This window comes from Leucoraja erinacea, chromosome 11 (assembly GCF_028641065.1).
Source record: "Leucoraja erinacea ecotype New England chromosome 11, Leri_hhj_1, whole genome shotgun sequence".
NCBI lineage: Eukaryota > Metazoa > Chordata > Chondrichthyes > Rajiformes > Rajidae > Leucoraja > Leucoraja erinaceus.
This window is the reverse complement of record NC_073387.1, coordinates 28,848,674-28,867,869: the sequence shown is the minus strand read 5'-3', so window position 1 is coordinate 28,867,869 and position 19,196 is coordinate 28,848,674.

The window sequence follows — 19,196 nt, the reverse complement described above, 5'->3', positions numbered from 1 at the left end:
GTCCAGGCTATTAAACACAACACGTAATAAGCTCTGAGTTCTGAACTGCAAAAGTCTATATTTTTATTGCACTATATTTGTTATTTATTGAACCTTTTGTTTTTTTTCTCTTCTCCCATTATGTACTATGCTTTCATATTCACATATTCTGTTGTGCTGCAGGAAGTAAGAATTTCATTGTCCCATCCGGGACATATGAAAATTAAACATTCATGATGGTATGCATGACTGGATAGCAGCAAAGGTTTTCACTTTTTCTTTTGCAGAAAATGTATGTTGGGAACAAGGTGAAGTTTGAGCATTTAATTATTATTATGAATTATTCAGTTCCTCCATAATATATGAGACTACTCATTTTTAAAGTTATTGGACAGACATTGCTCAACAGGTCTGGCAGTACCAAGAAGAGAGAAACAGAACTAATCTTACAGGTTAGCTTCAACTGCTTCTTTTTTCTTTCTTCTCAGATGCAGCTTAACTTGTTTTGTCTTTTTTTTCTTTTTCTGGTGATTTATAAATATATTTCCCCTGAATACTACTTAGCATACAGTTATAAAACAAGAAAGCAGTGAAACTACAACATGACAATGACCAGACTCCTGGCAATAACTTTGCTGCAGACTGCATTTACATTGTACATCAATATTTCTCAGAAATGCTCGAGTTCTGCGTATAATTCTTATAATATATCTCTTTGAATTAGAAGCCACCAGGTGGAAGCAGAGGTATCCTACACCATGTTGGAACACAACTTTTACCTTTACTCACCTTTCATCCGTCACGCTGAGTTTATTCAATACACCAAGCGCATTAAGGTGGACCTCTGTCTTTAAAATTGTAGTGGTAATAAACCAACCAACAATTAAACTTATGTTGGTGCTTCTTTCAGTAAAGAAATCTGGCAATACAATAAAAATGTAACTTCCATGACAAGTGGAATTTGATCTAAATATACAAATATATTTTGAAGGTCACTATATTTTGCTATTTATTTTTGGAAGCATATGTTAAAATGAGTCTGGAGTTTAATTTTATATTAATTTTAGTTCTAGGTTTCTTCATATCAGACCCTACTGAAATTATATAATAGTACAACTTTTATTTATGGTTTGTATTAGCTAAACGTGTATGATTTTTAGAAGGAGTGTTCTTTAAGCACTGTAGTTCCCATTAAACTTTAGCACAGGCCTTATCATTGACTCAGCCTTATTTCAATTTAAGCTTTGAATTTGTGAACTCAATTATAATGAATTATGCAAGGAAGGGCCTCTTTAATATTATTGTTACTGATTATCTTGTGAGACAGTCTACTAAATATTAATTCATTTTAGAATAATTTAGAGTCATTATACAAACTTCAAAATTTCCCATTTTTCATAAAGGTAATTTGAGAATTCTCTGTGAAATTGTCCATATTTGGCTTTTAGTGTTTTGTAGCAGCTTGGTGATTTCAGAATTGGTCAGACTGGAATGTTTGTTTAATCCATAACTAATTTTGTCATTTGGCCTGCACTATGAATTGATAACTTACTTTGCAATGAGCAATAAAATTATCAATTCATAGTGCAGGCCAAATGAATTGATAACTTACTTTGCAATGAGCAATAAAATTTCAATTTTTATTGAATGACAGTGCTGAAAAATAAAGCGAGTTCCAATTTTGCCCTTTCACCGTTTTCCATGTCAGAAAGAGGTATACCCAGCTAAATGTGACATGGGCAGTTTATTTAGGTTTGGATTAGCCCAGCCATCATCAGTATACCCCAGTCAAGTCAAGTCTAGTTTATTCGTCACATACACATACGAGATGTGCAGTGAAATGAAAAGTGGCAATGCTCGCGGACTTTGTGCAAAAAGACAAACAAACAAACAACCGAACAAACTACAAACAGAATGGAACAGAATCACATATTCTTTTACATATTAAATATTGTGGGCGGGAGGAAAAAGGGAAAAAAACAGCAATTTAAAAAAAAGCAGTGGAGTGGTACAGTAAAGTTAGTCCCTGGTGAGATAGGAGTTTACAGTCCTAATGGCCTCTGGGAAGAAACTCCTTCTCAACCTCTCCGCTCTCACAGCATGGCCACGGAGGCGGAGGCGTTTGCCTGAACGTAGCAGCTGGAACAGTCCTTTGCAGGGGGGGAAGGGGTCTCCCATGATCTTATTGGCTCTGGAGTAGCACCTCCTGAAGTTCCCATAGTGCGTTCGGCCAAACACATTACTCTCTGCAGAATCTTCTTGTCCTGGGCAGAGCAATTCCCAAACCAGATTGTAATATTTCCGGACAAGATGCTTTCCACAGCCGCTGAGTAGAAGCACTGGAGGATCCTCGGAAGTTCAATTCAATTCAACTTTAATGTAATCGCACAAATACAAGTATGAGTACAACGAAATGCAGTTTTCGTCAGTCCGTAGTAGTTGTGCATAAAGAAATTAAAAAAATAAAATAAAAAAAATAAAAAATAGAAAGAGAGAAGATACAGAATAATCAAAAAATACAGAATAATTAAACAATGGGGACGGAGGGACCGGACAAATCTATCGGCGGGACTCCAAGTTCAGCAATGTGATTGTATTATTGTAGAAGCTGTTCCTCATCCTACTAGTACGTGACCCGAGGCTCCTGTACCGCCTCCCTGATGGGAGGAGGGCAAACAGTCCATGCTTGGGATGTGAGGGGTCTTTGATGATCTTCCCAGCCCGTCTCAGACACCGTTTTCGGTGGAGGGCATCCATGGCAGGGAGCGGGGCACCGATGATGTGCTGCGCGGTTTTCACCACCCGTTGTGAACTATAGCAGTCTGAAGCTAACATAATTTATTTGTGAAAGAGAGCATGCACTCAGATGAGGGCCCCTGGCAAGGTTGCTATTAGTGGGTGATTTTCATCCACACATCTCAAACATGGACTAAAGTCAATGGCAAGTCATGATGTTTCTCACACAAATGCAAATTACATCTTAGCATCAGCTGAAAGTAACTTGCTACTAATTCAGCTCATGACAGTGCTTTGTTAAAGAAAGTGACTGCTGAATTTTACTTGTGCTCAAAGACATTTTGCAGCTCGGAAAGCTCTGACAAAACTGATGGCAGCGCAGACACAGGAGTGCTTGAACATTTTAGAAAGCATTAGTCTGGAAATCTGAAGCAAAAGATGCTGAAACACAACTGCTGAGGCAGCATCAGCGAGTGTGGAAAGAGAAACAAAGTTAAATTTGAAGACATTCAACTATTTCCAATTTATTATTGCAGGGTATGTCTATGAAATGGGACATTAACCTTGGCATTGCATGTATTGCATCCTTGGGGTAATTGTGGAAGCAACTGAACTATAGCAGTGTGTGGAGGTGCAATGCCAAAGGTTTAATGAGATCTCGATCCCAACAGCAAATCTCATCTATCAACAGTTGCATTTCAACAATCCCACACTTACTCCAGCACACAATCTGAATCTTTACACTTCAAACTATTCAGCCATGGCAGGGCTCTCAAACACACATAAATGATGCTAATGCTACACTTTTTATCACGTAGAAGAATACCTGCATCCACTGACTGAAGTGGACCTCCATAAGGCTTCACATTGGTTCACAGGCTGAGTTGTGTTGCTGGAGATCATTGTCTGGCTGTCTAACTGAGAACTAAAGTGACAGGATTGTCGCACCTTGAGCACACAATAGTAGTTTAGATGTGGGACCTGTATTGGCAGGTTACCCAGTATGAATGGACTACAATCTGACAAGATAGAAAGGGTGATTCTCCCAAGGACAAGTTTTCACACTGGCTCTGCTCAGAAGACTCAGATGAGAGTTATGGGGCAACTTACAAAGATGAACAAACATGCACATGGTCCCGACTGTTTGAAACAGAAGGAGATTTGGGGGAGTCTAGCTGCAACACAAGTATATATATATGGTTACACAAAAAAAGCTGGAGAAACTCAGCGGGTGCAGCAGCATCTATGGAGCGAAGGAAATAGGCAACGTTTCGGGCCGAAACCCTTCTTCAGACCTATATATATATATGGTGACCATTTCCATGTTTGAGTTTACAGCTGTCAACATATTGGAGTATCTAATAGCAGTTTCTGCCTTTGCTACATTTGAATGCTGCAGCCGAAACTGCTTCTTGCTTTTCATGTCATCAGAGGTTTTGGAGTCTATATACGGCAGTAGCTTTCAGGCAGTGGGTGCATTTGAACAGTAGTGGCAAGGGAAGTGCTTTCTACGCAACAACATTCAGCGGTCATCTCTGGATGACACCATTCATGAGCCCTTCTTTGCGTACAAGGGGACATAATCAAACTTTGCATTATATTTTATCTTATTTTGAAATTGATTCTCTTCTTCAGGTCAGTCCTGTAATTCTTAAGTCATTCACTGGGAGTAATTTTCGTAGGTCATGATCACTCTAAAAAATAGATTCAAAAGATGCTTTACAAATCATTACACTTAATACACTTGAATGGTACTAAGTTGTTGTACCGTTATATCAAATCAGGACTGTAGACAGATGTTTTGGGCTTGTAATAATGCAAGTTGTTATTTACTGAGGGCTACCAATATTCACATTGAATGGCGGTGCTGGCTCGAGGGGCCAAATGGCCTACTCCTGCACCTATTGTCTATTGTCTAAAAGGGGAAAGGGTTGGCAATTTCTGTTACATGAGCAGCACTCACTCACGGCTAGCAATAGAATAATATGGACAGTGATGTAGGAGCAAAGCTTAACCTGTTTTTGATAACTTTGTAAGATTTTCCACAAGCCTTAATGCAGCATGATCTCTGGAAACCTTTTTGGGAGTGAAACATCTTCAGTATTTAGTGTAACAAATATGATTGTTTCCAAGATGGCGCCCAACCCAGGTGACTATTTGCGTGCTAGCCACAGAAGCAGATCTACAAGCTCATATTACAATCGCTCCACATTCTTAAATCTCAATTCCTATAGTAACATTTCTGCATTAAACGCTATTCCCTTATCATGTATCTATACACTGTAAATGGCTCGATTGTAATCATGTATTGTATATCTGCTGCACGCAACAAACGTTTTTCACTGTACCTCGGTACACGTGCCAATAAACTAAACTAAACTAAACTATTTGATTTAGAACAACTAGTCTTGCGATTGTCATAATTATTAATTGATTTTTGTTTGGCATCAGATTGCATTATTGTAGCAAGTAATGTTATTGTGGGAAAGACTAAGGATAAATCTGCAGTGGGACAGTCATGTGACACCATGTGTGCTGTGCTGATTACCTTTCATTTTGCCGTGTCCCTCAAACTCAAATTGAAATGTCTCCTTGCTCTAATTCGATCTTTTAAAACAGTCACAGAAACAAAAGGCATCAAGAAATTAATTTACTTGCAATGATTCAAAACAGTCAGCTACATAGCTGAAAACCTAACAAGTCGTATATTTCTCAGTTATTATTCTTTTATATTCAGTGAATATTAATATTGTTCTGATACTTTCACTGTATCATTGAATGGCGCATCACTTGGAAACAGGACTAACAAAAGTACATGAAGATAGACACAAAATGCTGGAGTAACTCAGCAATAGGACAGGCAGCATCTCTGGAGAGAAGAAATAGGTGATGTTTCAGGTTACATAGAAAATAGGTGAGGAGGCCATTCGGCCCTTCGAGTCAACACCGCCATTCATTGTGATCACGGCTGATCGTCCCCAATCAATCATCTGTGCCTGCCTTCTCCCCATACCCCTTGATTCCACTAGCCCCCTAGAGTGCTATCTAACTCTCTCTTAAATCCATCCATTGGCTTGGCCTCCACTGCCATCTGTGGCAGGGAATTCCACAGATTGAGACCCTTCTTCAGACAAGGCTGGTTTGAATAGTTAGGAACAATTACACACAAGTCATAGAACACTTAATTTCATGCAAGAGAAATTATAAACCAATAAACCTTGGTTTAATATATGTTTGAGCAATCGTTAGTACACTGTTAATCATCTGGTCTACAAAATCACTGACCGAGCCACAAACACAGAATTGCCAGATTTCTTCTAAATTCCAGTCTCAAGTCTGGACCCTTCTTCAGACTTAATTAAATGAAATGGCAATGTGTTACTCTGTAAAATGTGCCAATTCCAATGTTATCACAAGCTTTGTCTGGACTTTGTCGTTCCACATTTTAAACACATAGCTCATATTTCAATTGAACTTGTGTTTAGATGTTTTAGACTTTAGACTTTAGAGAAACAGCGAGGAAACGGGGCCTTTGGTCCAACAGATCTGCGCCGACCAGCGATCACCCCGTAGACTTGCACTATCCTACACACTAATGACAATTTACAATTTTACCGAAGCCAATTAAGCATCAAACCTGTACGTCTTTGGAGTGTGGGAGGAAACTGGAGCATCCGGAGAAAACCGAAGGGAGAATGTATAAAATCCATACAGACAGCACCCATAATCATGATTGAACCCGGGTCAATCTTCCATATCATTTAATATCTGGAAAGCATTTAAAAACCATGGAAGCCATTCATTCCATGCAGTGTCATTCTTATCATACCTGCCAAAACCCTTTTTTCACTTGGGCAGCTTACAACCCAGCGGGATGATTATTGATTTCTCTAACTTCAAGTAACCCATGCTTTTCCTCACTCTTTGCCCCTCCCCCACCCTAGTGCTGAGAATAGTTTCACTGTCCTCCTGATTATTTTTTCTGAGTGTATACCTCGTTGTCACCTTCCCCTCAGCGAACAATGAACCATTCTACATTTCCTTGAGCATCGTCTACTTTGATCTGTCGTTTTCACACCTTACCTTTCCATAATTCTATTCTCCCTCTCCCCTGGCTCTCAGTCTGAAGAAGGGTCTTGACCCAAAATGTCACCCATTCCATCTCTCCAGAGATGCTGCCTGAGTTACTTCAGCATTTTCGGTGTAAACCAGCATCTGCAGTTCCTTCCTGCACAACCTTCTTTTCAAGTTACCTTTAAAAGGTATCAATTTTGCACAACTTGACACCTGCTGTCACCCATTGAGTCGATGAATGGCACCTTGATACAGGATGGATGATGCAATCATAAAGTAGACAACACAAAGTAGGTTGAAATTGTACTGGAAGGATGCGAGTTAATCCTGTTCACAATCCCTGTGCTTATTATCAAAGGCTACCAAGTTGAACCCTCTCTCTGACTTTACAGTTAATGTCTCATCCGTTAGCAAAATCTAGACACTTTGAGTTAATGTCTAGTGACATTTCAAATTAAAGATTAAATTTAGTATAATTATTGCAATCTTATTGAAAATTAATTGCTGGAAAATAACTCAATATCTATTTTCACATATGAGGTTCATAAATCTATAACTCAAAGTTAATTACCAAGCACAGGACACTAATAAACCTCAAAGAGAATATTTCTTTATAACTCTCATGTGAAATAATATTTTGCATTCAGCTCTAATTCATGAGATCCTAGCATTATAACGCAGAGTTTGCAGATCTTAAACATAATATAGTTTGCAGAAAATAGAAGTATCTGTGGCACACTTGAGATGTATCTGTGGCAGCCAAATTGAGTGATAACAAAAATGTATTCCAAACTGGTTGGCCCACAGGTAGAGTTTAGGACAACAGAGATTAAGTTCAGAAATTGAGTTTGAATCTAATCTCCGGAGATGAAATTGATATTGCTTGAGGAAGCAGTGACCAGTCACATAATCACATTGTGATGTCAACAGTCTTCAAGAAGGACACCACATACTGTGCATATAATTCATTCCTTTCAAGTCATCTATTGCAGCATCTTAAAATGTCAGTGAGGAAGGATAGAATTTCTGTATATCTGAAGGTCTGGGTTGTCAAGTGGAGATCATGATTACATTAAAATTTATTTTCAGGATGCGGTCATTGCTGGCAAACCAACATTTATTGCCCATAGCCAATTAGTCTTTTGAAAGTGTTGGTGAGCTGTCTTCTTGAACTGCTGCAGTCTTTGTGATGAAAGTACTCCCATAATATTAATGGAAAGGAAATTCCAGGACTTAGACCCAGTGGCGACTAAGGTGATATATTTCCATGTCAGGATATTGTGTTCCCATGTGTTTAAAGTCCTTCATTGTAGTAGAAGTTGTTGTTTGCGATTTGTCTTTAGGGCATACTGGTGAATGGGCCTGTCCCACTTAGGTGATATTTTCGCAGATGGCTGGCGACGGTCATAGTCATAGCAAGTCGCCGAACAACCGGCGACTGGACCCCCTACGACAATGTCTACGTCAATGTCTACGACAATGTCTACAGCAGCCTACCACCTAGTCGAAGTCATGCTACGGCAAGCTACCAACAGCTGGTGACCCATTAGGACATCCACCTATGACCACATCTACGACAACCTACTTCCACCCACGACAAAATAATGACAAGGTAAGACAATTCAGTCGCCGGTACCTGTCGCCGGTTGACATAGCTTGACGTAGGTAGTCGCCAATGGAATTTACCAAAGTCAGCACCGGCGACAACCTAGGCCATCCTGGCGACAACCTACATAGAAACATAGAAAATAGGTGCAGGAGGTCTTTCGAGCCTGCACAGCCATTCAATATGATCATGGCTGATCATCCAACTCAGTATCCTGCACCTGCCTTCTCTCCATACCCCCTGATCCCTTTATCCACAAGGGCCACATCTAGCTCCCTCTTAAATATAGCCAATGAACTGGCCTCAACTACCTTCTGTGGCAGAGAATTCCATGGACTTCTCCATCATCCTGGCGACAACCCATGACAGCATCTACTTCAGGAGATTTTCTGAAAATATTTGAACGTTTCAAAATACAGCGACGATTAGAAAAGCGCTACAATTCTTTGGACGGCTGAGGAGACTACTCACCATACAGGTGACACCCCGGCAACCATTGGCCACAGCCTATCCCAGGCGACAACCCGCCTAAGTGGGACAGGGGCTCTACTTTTTGTAGGAGAAGACAGGTTCTTTGATGGTGGAGCAAAGAATCAGGTTGGTGGACTGTCGCCGAAAAGCTTTCTGAAAATTTTTGGAAAATACATGGGGAGAGTTACCAAGAAAAAGTCACTATGTTTACTTTGGACAACCTGATGGGACAATACTCACCATACTTGGTGACAGCCCAACAGAATATGTGGTGTAAACATTGTAGTCACCAGTAAAAAAAGAAAACCTCAAGAAATTGCCATAGTGCAAATAGGGGCTTAACTACAGGATGCGCTGTAGACATGGTTCTTTGATGGTGGAGCCAAAGAATGGTTAGGTTGGTGGATGTGCTACTTTGTCCTTGTATTGACCTTGTATTCTCCTTCTCGGGGCCTGCTCAACGGAGGAGGACTGTGAGTAAGATGGAAAAATATCATAGCGATATATGGCAGCGTTTTTTTCTAAAATCAATATACAACACAGCCAGGAAGTGGTCAAGATGAGACTTTTAATTATATAGATGTTTCTTGAACCAGCACAATTGATTAATGTAATGGAACATAACAGTTTTTTTTTCTTTACATCAGCAGATGAGCAGTGAGGTGCATCCCACAAGGGAAAATGCAACTAGACAGGATAAAAAGAGGAAGGGCATATCAATGTGTCTGTTGCAATATTATTAACCTAAGTGAAGTTGAGTTAATTACGAATATAATCATTTTTGATGTTGTCATTTGTCTAATCTTGTTTTAAGTTGCTTCAAAAATGTAAATTACAACTATATATCTATTTTTTAAGTTTGCTATTAATATATATATATATTTAAACTTACCCACATTGCTTAGAGAGAAAGCTTAGATTTAAAAAACACATTTTGGATAATGGGCTCAATTGGTAGAAATATGTCTTTTTTGGACCTGAAGCAGCAGGTAAATTCATTGCCAGGGCAACTTTTGGGCATAATGTTTTGGAATAAATGATTACACATTTTACAAGATCTCCCTTAACATTCCATGTGATGTTTTGGTCAATTTCATCAAGATTATGCTGTTAAAACCACATCAAATAGCACAAATGCTTGGGCAATATGTTATATTTTTTTCAGCTAGCCAACAGGAACTCAGAATAGATACTATAAAAGATGGTTCTAACCTTAATTCTTAAGTGGAAATTCAAAACTTTTGGGTGAAAAAAGTCAAGTAACATGTAATCATGGCATATGGTGCATGGCCTACAGATAGGAATGACTAATTACTTTGCCATTAAAATGAATAATGGACTACTGTCAATGGACTACGGGTAACAGGTTAGCTGCTTGTTAATAAGCTATATCACATGAAAGAACACAAGAAAAGAGGAACAAGAGTGGATCAGTTGTCTCTACAAGCCCGTATCACCATTCAATATAATCATGACTGATCCACCCCAAACCTCAATTCCTCCATTGTTCGACAACATCTTTAATTTCGATACAGAAGATTAACTAAGGTAGCTGGAATACAACCCTCATAACATAAATCTGTATGTAAGATCTTTGCTAGACTTGAAAGAAAATTTCTAAGAAATTTCCACATGGAATGTTTCGAGTTGATTATGTTTTCAGCCATTTCATAATTAATTTTACAATTTGTATTTTCTTTTCTTCTGGACTTTTTATATTCTTGTTTGAAAACAACATTTGCAGAGACTTTGGATCCAGTCAAGTTATCTTCCTAGACATATGAAGATCGTAGGTTAACACAAAGCGCTCTCAACAAATGATAATAGTGAATTGTCTTGTTTGTCTGAATGTCTTGTTTTTGCAAGGTTTTTTTTACTTGTATAATTTATGTGAACTTTATGTATAATTTATGTTTGTGTGTGTTGACTGGGTCTATCTGCCTGTGATGCTGCTTCAAGTAAGGTTTTCATTATACCTGTACCTCACCAAACTTGTGCACATGGCAACAAACTCGAATTATCTAAACACATATCCTATGAGTAGCAATGTTACAAAATTTTGAGATTTAAAAAATCAAGTCTGTAATTTATCCCATCAGATAAAGCATAAAAAGAAGTTTAATTTGACACCTAATTCACTTTCATATCTCAAGTATTTAAAAAGTTATGGCCATTTTCATATTCGGAAATTAGCATCTTGTTCCCTATTGATTTTCTATGGACATAACAAAAAAGCTGTGATCGTGTGCTGTCAAAAGGCCATAACCTTCTTAAAAATTAAGAGAACTGAATGAAATTTTCAGTTATCGTAGATTGAACCATTCTGAAACAAACATAAAATAATCTAACTTGGATGACCTGAAATTAAAGCATATAATTAGTTAGTTACCCAAGTGTAGCTAATTTCAAACTTCAATTACTAGATCCAAACATCTATCCATTTCTTAATAAATGATTAACGTTTTTAAATAGCCCAAGTGTCCAAATAATATTCATAAATAATTCACAATAAAACATGATTTTAAAATCTCATTTACATTAATTTATAGGCCAAATGGAAGGAATTTAGTGTTCAATTGCTGTAAATTAAAGTCCATTTTAAATCAGCTTTCTAGTGGGATCCCGTGAACGCGCTGGTTTAGAACGTTCACATTGCGCTGGATTTGTGCCTCAAATGCCCAGAAAAGTACTGCGGGATATAAAGAGCCCAAAATGAACTATTCGCTATAGAAAACTTTATATACAGGGTTCTTAAGAAGCCCCTTTTAATGTAAAAATAAGGTACATACCTTTAATTGTTTGCTTTATAAAACCCTGGGGTTGCGAGAGGTCGCGGGTTTAGAGAGTGATTTTTAAACTATTATAACTATTATACAAGGCCATAAAAACTAATAATACCTTTTTCGACGGGGTCTTTCAGCGATTTTTCGTTAATGATTTACTAGGCTGAACATTTTCGATTGCAACAGCCTAGTAAAAATCGCATTTTAAACCTGCCCCCTCTAAACAGCGCCAAAATTGCGCACACGGCCTGGGGCAGATTCTCAACGACGATTCAGGTAGGTTTTGCAACATACCTACTATAAGCCAAAAAATAACATTAATAAAACTATTAATGATACTATATTTTTAATGAGATTTGTTTACAAATATTGGATGTTCAAGTGCCATTTTCATGCTGAAGATTACCAGATTTTAGCATTATCATTTCTAATTTCAACTTATTTTCAATTTATTTTCCATCCATTGGACAAATGGCAGGTGTCAAATATACTTTAGGTGTAAAGTTAGAGGAGAATTTATCTAGAAGCATTCTTGAGGGCAGCTGGATCCATACTGCAACAGTTGGAAATCTGACAAGAAACACATTATGTTGAAAATACGCAGCAAGTCAAACAGAATCCACAGGGAGAAACAACAATTCTAATATAGATTTGCCTGCTCGCGGTAAACCAGTCGTGGTCTCTGCTGTTCCACAGGAGAGAGAATATCAGAGAAAAGCAGTTCTCAGGAGATCAAATTCCCAAGTTGGACATACAGAGAAAGGGTTTGTCAGATCACCTGTGCCTTAATAGGCTCAAGTCTAAAAGACACTTGCTGGCATGATTCATGCTGTCAGGAGGATATGGTGGCAACATTTTGTAATAATGGTGGCAGTCACCACCACCCTCAATTTCTTTACCTTTTGAACCTTCCAGAGTTCAGCCTAGAACATTTTCAAGTTCTGATTTTGATTACCCTATCTGTCCCAGGCACCATATGGCTTGTTTGTCACAGTAGACAATTACCTTGAATTCTCCTGTACAGGAATTCGGGGTGGCTGCCATAACATTTTCCTCCTATGACTCCTCCCCTTAAATCATACTTACTGATAAGCCACTTGGAGACAAGGCATACCTTCATAAAGTGTAGCCAATAACATTTATGTGGAACCCAATGAATGAGGTGAAGGGATGTGTAAGAAGGAACTCAAAAACCTGGAGTATAGACTCAAAAACACAGAGGGACAGGCAGCATCTCTGGTGAGAAGGAATGGGTGACTTTTCGAGTCAAGACCCTTCTTCAGTAAAGTAAAGCTTTGCAACATTATTTACAATTATTTACAAAGTGTATGTCTGGTTTGCATTTGTTCAATCCAATCTATGCATTTTGCACCTAATTGTCAGGGTCTGCAGATGTTCCCATTCTCTTCCTGTAACTTGGACCTAGGCTCTAGGCAAACTGGCACCACTCTGCTACTTGTCCCAGTTCTACAGAGAGCACTTTCAAATTAACCGAATGGCCCAAATCCCTAATATACTACCTTAGGATCAACACTATTCAGCCCTCTCCATATTCACACAATGTTATAATATGTATATCTGATGATGGGTTCTCATATAAATTCCAGCTGGTTTCAGTCCAGATTTCCCTACAGGCGTGACTCTAATTTAAAGCAAACCATGATAAATGTTCCAATTTAACCAAATTTAGTCTCAGCCTTCAATTTACAATTTAAATTTCAGGATTCCATCTCACCCTTCTCATTCCACAGCCTTGTGGCCGATGACACAATTCCATTCCAATTCCTGTGGAATTCCTTGCTGTTCAAATTTAAACAATCAATTTCCATATGCTGACAATTTCATCATAAATCCAATTAAGAATGCTGAATCCAGGGACAATTTCATTCCACCTTGATAATAGAAGCCACTTTACCATCTAGGGTTAAACAATTTAGATCCATTGGTTAAATATGCATCCGTTCTGCCATTCCTACACCCATTCGAGTTTTCTCCCTCTTATTCACTAGGTCTTTCCTCCAGTACCTCTTTCTTACTATGTTGGCTCCTTACTATGTTGGCTCCGCTCTCAGTCTAGAGATTCTCCCTTATATTAGTTCTTAACTATTGGGTAATTTCTAGTCTGATCTCTTAAAGGGAAGTCCTGCTGCTCACAGTCCCTTTTTGACCACTTCCAATCCCAACTCCAATCCCAACTCCAATCCCAACTCCAATCCCAACTCCAATCCCAACTTTAATCCCAACTTTAATCCCAACTTTAATCCCAACTTTAATTCCAACTTTAATTCCAACTTTAATTCCAACTTTAATTCCAACTTTAATTCCAACTTTAATTCCAACTTTAATTCCAACTTTAATTCCAACTCTCATATTTCCTGAATAATTTAGATCCATGTTACCAGATCTTCCCAAGTTCCATTCTTCCTGATGTTCTCTGAATAATCCTTCCCATCTTTGGCTGCCTGTCTGGGGATGAGACAATAACAATATAAAAATTAATAATCAAACTCAAAATATTCCTAAGGCAAATTCCACGTCTGTTCCAAATTGACTCAACATTTAGAGTCCCTCCAACTTTAATTCCAACTTTAATTCCAACTTTAATTCCAACTTTAATTCCAACTCTCATATTTCCTGAATAATTTCCATGTTACCAGATCTTCCCAAGTTCCATTCTTCCTGATGTTCTCTGAATAATCCTTCCCATCTTTGGCTGCCTGTCTGGGGATGAGACAATAACAATATAAATTAATAATCAAACTCCAAATATTCCTAAGCCAAATTCCACGTCTGTTCCAAATCTCAACATTTAGAGTCCCTCCAATTCATTACCATACAATTTCGAGACCAAATCCAAAATGTTATCAATTTATCTCTAATAATCATAATTTAGACATAAATTAGGTATTTTACCCCAAACCACAGAGGAATATTTTTTCAAATTCAGTTATTTAAAGAGCTTGTCCCAATAGCTGTTATAGGTTGTCGGTGTTGTTTCTTTAGGGACGATTACAATACAATACAATACAATACGGTTTATTTGTCACATTGCACAAAAAGTGCAAGTGAAATGGATATGTCAGCAGCGATAAAATGATGAAGAGCACACACAAAAACACAATAAAAATTTAACATAAACATCCACCACAGCATTCATGACTGTGGTGGAAGGCACACAATTTGGCCAGTCCTCCTCCATTTTCCCCCGTGGTCGGGACCTCAACCCTCCGCAGCCGCCGCTGCGGGCGTCTGGATGGTAAGGACAAGGTACGAGTCCAGGTAAGTCCAGAGTCGGCTCTTCCCCCACCGCAGACCGCGGCTTTAAGTTGGTGTAGGCCGCAGGCCGGCAGCCGAAGATTTAAAGTTCCCTCCACACCGCAGCCAGAAGCACCGCAGACCACAGGGCCGGCAGTCGAAGCTCCCCTCCAGGGTGATGTTAAGTCCATACCGCGCCCGCGGTAGAAGACGGCCACGGGCTGGCGGTGGAAGCTTCTTCTTACCCCGGGTCCCCCCCCCCGAGGGATCCCGGGCTGTAGACGCCGTGCCAGCTGGAGCTGTGCAGACCGCGGCTTCAGGCTGCCGGCTGCTGTGGGCCAGCAAAATGGAGCGCTCCCCTCCAGCGAGCCCCAGCGAGGGCTTGCCCGCTCCGCATTGACAGTACATGCTGCACCCACCGCCGGAGCCCTGAGCCCCGGGCGCGTCTCTGGGAAAGGCCGTGCCGATCCTCGCTGTTAGGCCTCGGGGGAGGCGACCTGGAAAAAGTTGCCTCTCCTTGGAGGAGGCGACCAAAACGGTTTCCCCCTCACCCCCCACACTACCTCCAACACAAAACACACAAAGAAACATTAAAAACATACTTTAAAACATACTAAAAAAAAAAAAAAAGTTGAAATTAACTAACGCGCTGCTGACAGGGCTGCCACCATTGCAGCGCCCCCACCAATTAGATAGTGTCCTTACTTTCCTTCCTTTTCTAGCTTCAAAAGCTAGATGAAGTTAAAGTTGGGCACTAAGGTAGGTCTTCTTCTTCGTTTCTGATGTCAGTTTAAAGGGAGTAGGGATACTGAGGAGCAGCTTTCTCTGTCTGTTGGCCTTCTCAAATTTGTCTTAAAGAGGCAGGACAGTATAATTTCCTCCTGCTAGTTGATTCCTGTTTCTGGGGAGCTACATTACCTTTGCTGTCTTCTGCCCGTTCTCAAGGGGTCTGTATATTCTTTACCTCACTCCCCAGGATAGTATGTTGTCGATATACTGTCCTGCAGGCATAACCTCAGTAACACATTAGCATAATAACTTCTTTCCCCACTCCCGTACCTCCTGCACAATAAGTTTGTTTCTTCTCCCTAGTGCCATTTCCATTCCTTAGTTACCATTCCTTCTCACGCCAGCTACTATGTTTCCCTTTCTTACTTCTTCCTTTCAGTGAGGGTTTCTCGAGAATTAGATTCTTGTGTCTCCTCCTAGAATTTGGAAGGGGTGATGTCCTTTCTGGTTTATAATACTGTTTCTCAGGCCATGTGAGGACGCCTTCAAATTTAATAGGGGGTATTAACCGGCAGGTTAGGGCTACCAAAATGGGTTTGATTGCCAAAATGTCCCTGCCCCCTGATCTCCTTGCCAGAAGAGGGCCACGGGGTCCCAAGAGTCCCGGTAACCTCTCAGAATCCACTGGTTTCTGAAAGCCCATGGCCCTCTTCTTTGCCCCCTTCCTTCTCAATAGTACTCCCTCACAGGACACGACCGACTACAATGTCCCCATCCCCCACAGTTGTAGCACTGATCGGGCCGGACCGCTCTATAACCTCTCCAGCCAAACCGAGGAAAAGTCGGTTCTCGGAATGGGAGATCTATCCAAGCTTTGAGATCTTCCTCCTCCTTGTATTCCTCCATCCTTTTTTCCCTTTTTTGAATCTTTAATATAGATCTCTGAGCTGCCGCTGGATCAGACTGCATTAAAGTCTGAACCTCTGTGGTCAGGGGGACATTTAATACCAAAGGTGGAGTAGGTATCTCCCTACAAACAAACGGTCTACGGGGAATCCGTTCTAAGCCCCCATCGTCAGGGAATTGCTCCGACATAATAATATTATCAGTGTCCGGATCAATCCCTCTATATCCTCCTCCTATCTCACCCTCAGAAAAGCTATTTGTTCTATCTCTGTACCTCAGGAAGGATTCCTTCATTTTCCCACTAGTAGATTTTCTAATTAATTTAGGCACCCATGTTGATGGAACCTTTCTTCTAGCTCCTTGATCTCCCTTACTGTCCTCCACTGGTGGAGCAATCATAGGAGCTAGAGGATCCTTCCCCAGTTTATACACTTCAGATTTGAATTTAGTGGGAGGAGCTGAAGATAACGCTGACTCCTCCCATGTGCCCTGCTCGCAAGCTGCACATGGTGTCTCTGAACTGGGAACATGAGAGTGCTGTGAGGAATGCTGTGGCTCTACTCCAAAAAATTCTGCCCACCCTGGTATATAGTGAGCCTCTCTCCCTTCGAGGCCTACAGATACTGCTGCACTCTTACCAAATTTAATGAATTTAATTTTTGTTGGCACCTCCCCTTTAAGAGCCTTTTCAGTAGTTTCCCTTTTAGAAGATGGTATAATCTCCTGCTCCTGCTCCTGCTGTTGGCTTACTAGTTCTTCCTGTCCCTGTTCTGGAATGTCGCGAGAAGGATCAGTTCTCTCGTGTTCCCCTCTAATCCCTAATTTATATGCTGCCATTCTAAAGGTGGACAGCAAAACAATCTCTTTATTTATTTTCCTTCTAGTAAAGAACATTCTCCATATTCCAATTAGCTCATTTCCTTCTTCACTATTTCCATATTTTTTGACAATCATTTCTATGTAATTTATTCCTATTACAGATTTTAGTCCACCCAATGGCCAATGTTCGCTCTTCAAAACTGCATTTAATTATCCAGATAATCCTCTTAGTTTGTCTGCTTCATGTGGAAGCTTCTCACAAATTATCCTTATCGGGCTTCCTGACCTATTTGATCGGTCCTTCTCTGAGACATTCCCCATTTTTCCTGCACAATAGATAAAATACAAAATAAAATTCCAGACACTAACACCTATTCAAACTCACTCCTTCCTTCCAGACTCCAAGGTCAATGGAGTCTCTCCCACACAATGGCTAATCGTCTCTCAGATTTACACCCACTCGCACAAGCAGCAATACACAGCGATCCACGGACTCTAAATCTTAACTTTATAAATCTTAATACACTCGAAATGTATTTATATACACAGAATATTTCAACAGTTACTCAATCACTCACTCAATTGTTCCTATTCAATTATTCAAACGACTCACTCTTATTCAGTCGCTTTCCCAACTCTCTTATCAGTTAGATCACAATCACTTCATTCAACTAAATTTTCAAACAAAGGATCTCTGGTTTCTTAATCCAAGTCTAACTCTCAATCACAGTCTCTTCCATGCATCAATCTCTCTCTCACTCAATCCACTTTAAATTCGCACAGACAGACAAATCCAAACCACGCTAATAGAACTATAATCAGAAATGAAAATATCCCCCCGATTACAAATAACCTAAGACACACCCCAATATAAACTCCAAGCATCCAATAAATCACATTCTAATAAATCTTCCTCATGGCGCAATCGGTCAGTGGAATGACTCCTCCCCAACATAGCGATCGAAAGAGTACAACCCCTGATCGAACCACCATGACTCAGATTCTAACAATACTACGATCTTAACAATTACAAATATTTAATTCAAACAACTTTTGCTTCAATTATCAAAATCGGTAAACACTTGCACAAGCAGCAATACACAGCGGTCACGGACTCTAAATCTTAACTTTATAAATCTTAATACACTCGAAATGTATTTATATACACAGAATATTTACACAATTCGGATCCGATAACAATACAAAAAGCTAGATTTTTACAATTTACAAAAATGATTTAAAGCACTAGCGCACAGTTTACAAACACTCAATCTCGTCGCCGCGTCACGTTGTTATCAATCAGTGAACCTCTCTCTTTGATACCGAAGATTTCCCCTTCCTAGGTTACACTTTGCTGAGGGGTACTACTCCTTAAATGAATACTTTTCCTCTTGAATGTTACTATACTTCTCCTAAGACAGGACTTCTATAGGGGGACCTCTATCCCTCCTCTCTAAGTTCTACAGAATTAGGGGTACCCTTCGTATTTGGATTACTTTTCAAGAAGTAAACGGGTTCCCGTCTCTCAGGTACTCTTCGCTATCAGGTACTAATCAACAATCAATCAGAGGATTACAATTCACTGTTGATCGGCCGGTATTCGGAATCATTACTATATGTCTTCTTAATTGAACAAACATGTTTTGTTTCTCCTTTTTCATGCGTGAAATGCATTTTTCAACTTGAGTTTTACAAAGCAACTCGTAATTCTTCAAATTCTGAAATTTAGATTAACAAAGGGTGTGGATTTAGCAACTTTGGCTGGCAAAAAGACTTGGAAAGAAGTTAAAAGAAAAATATTTGAAAACTTATTTGAACTGCAAATCCTCAGGCTTGTT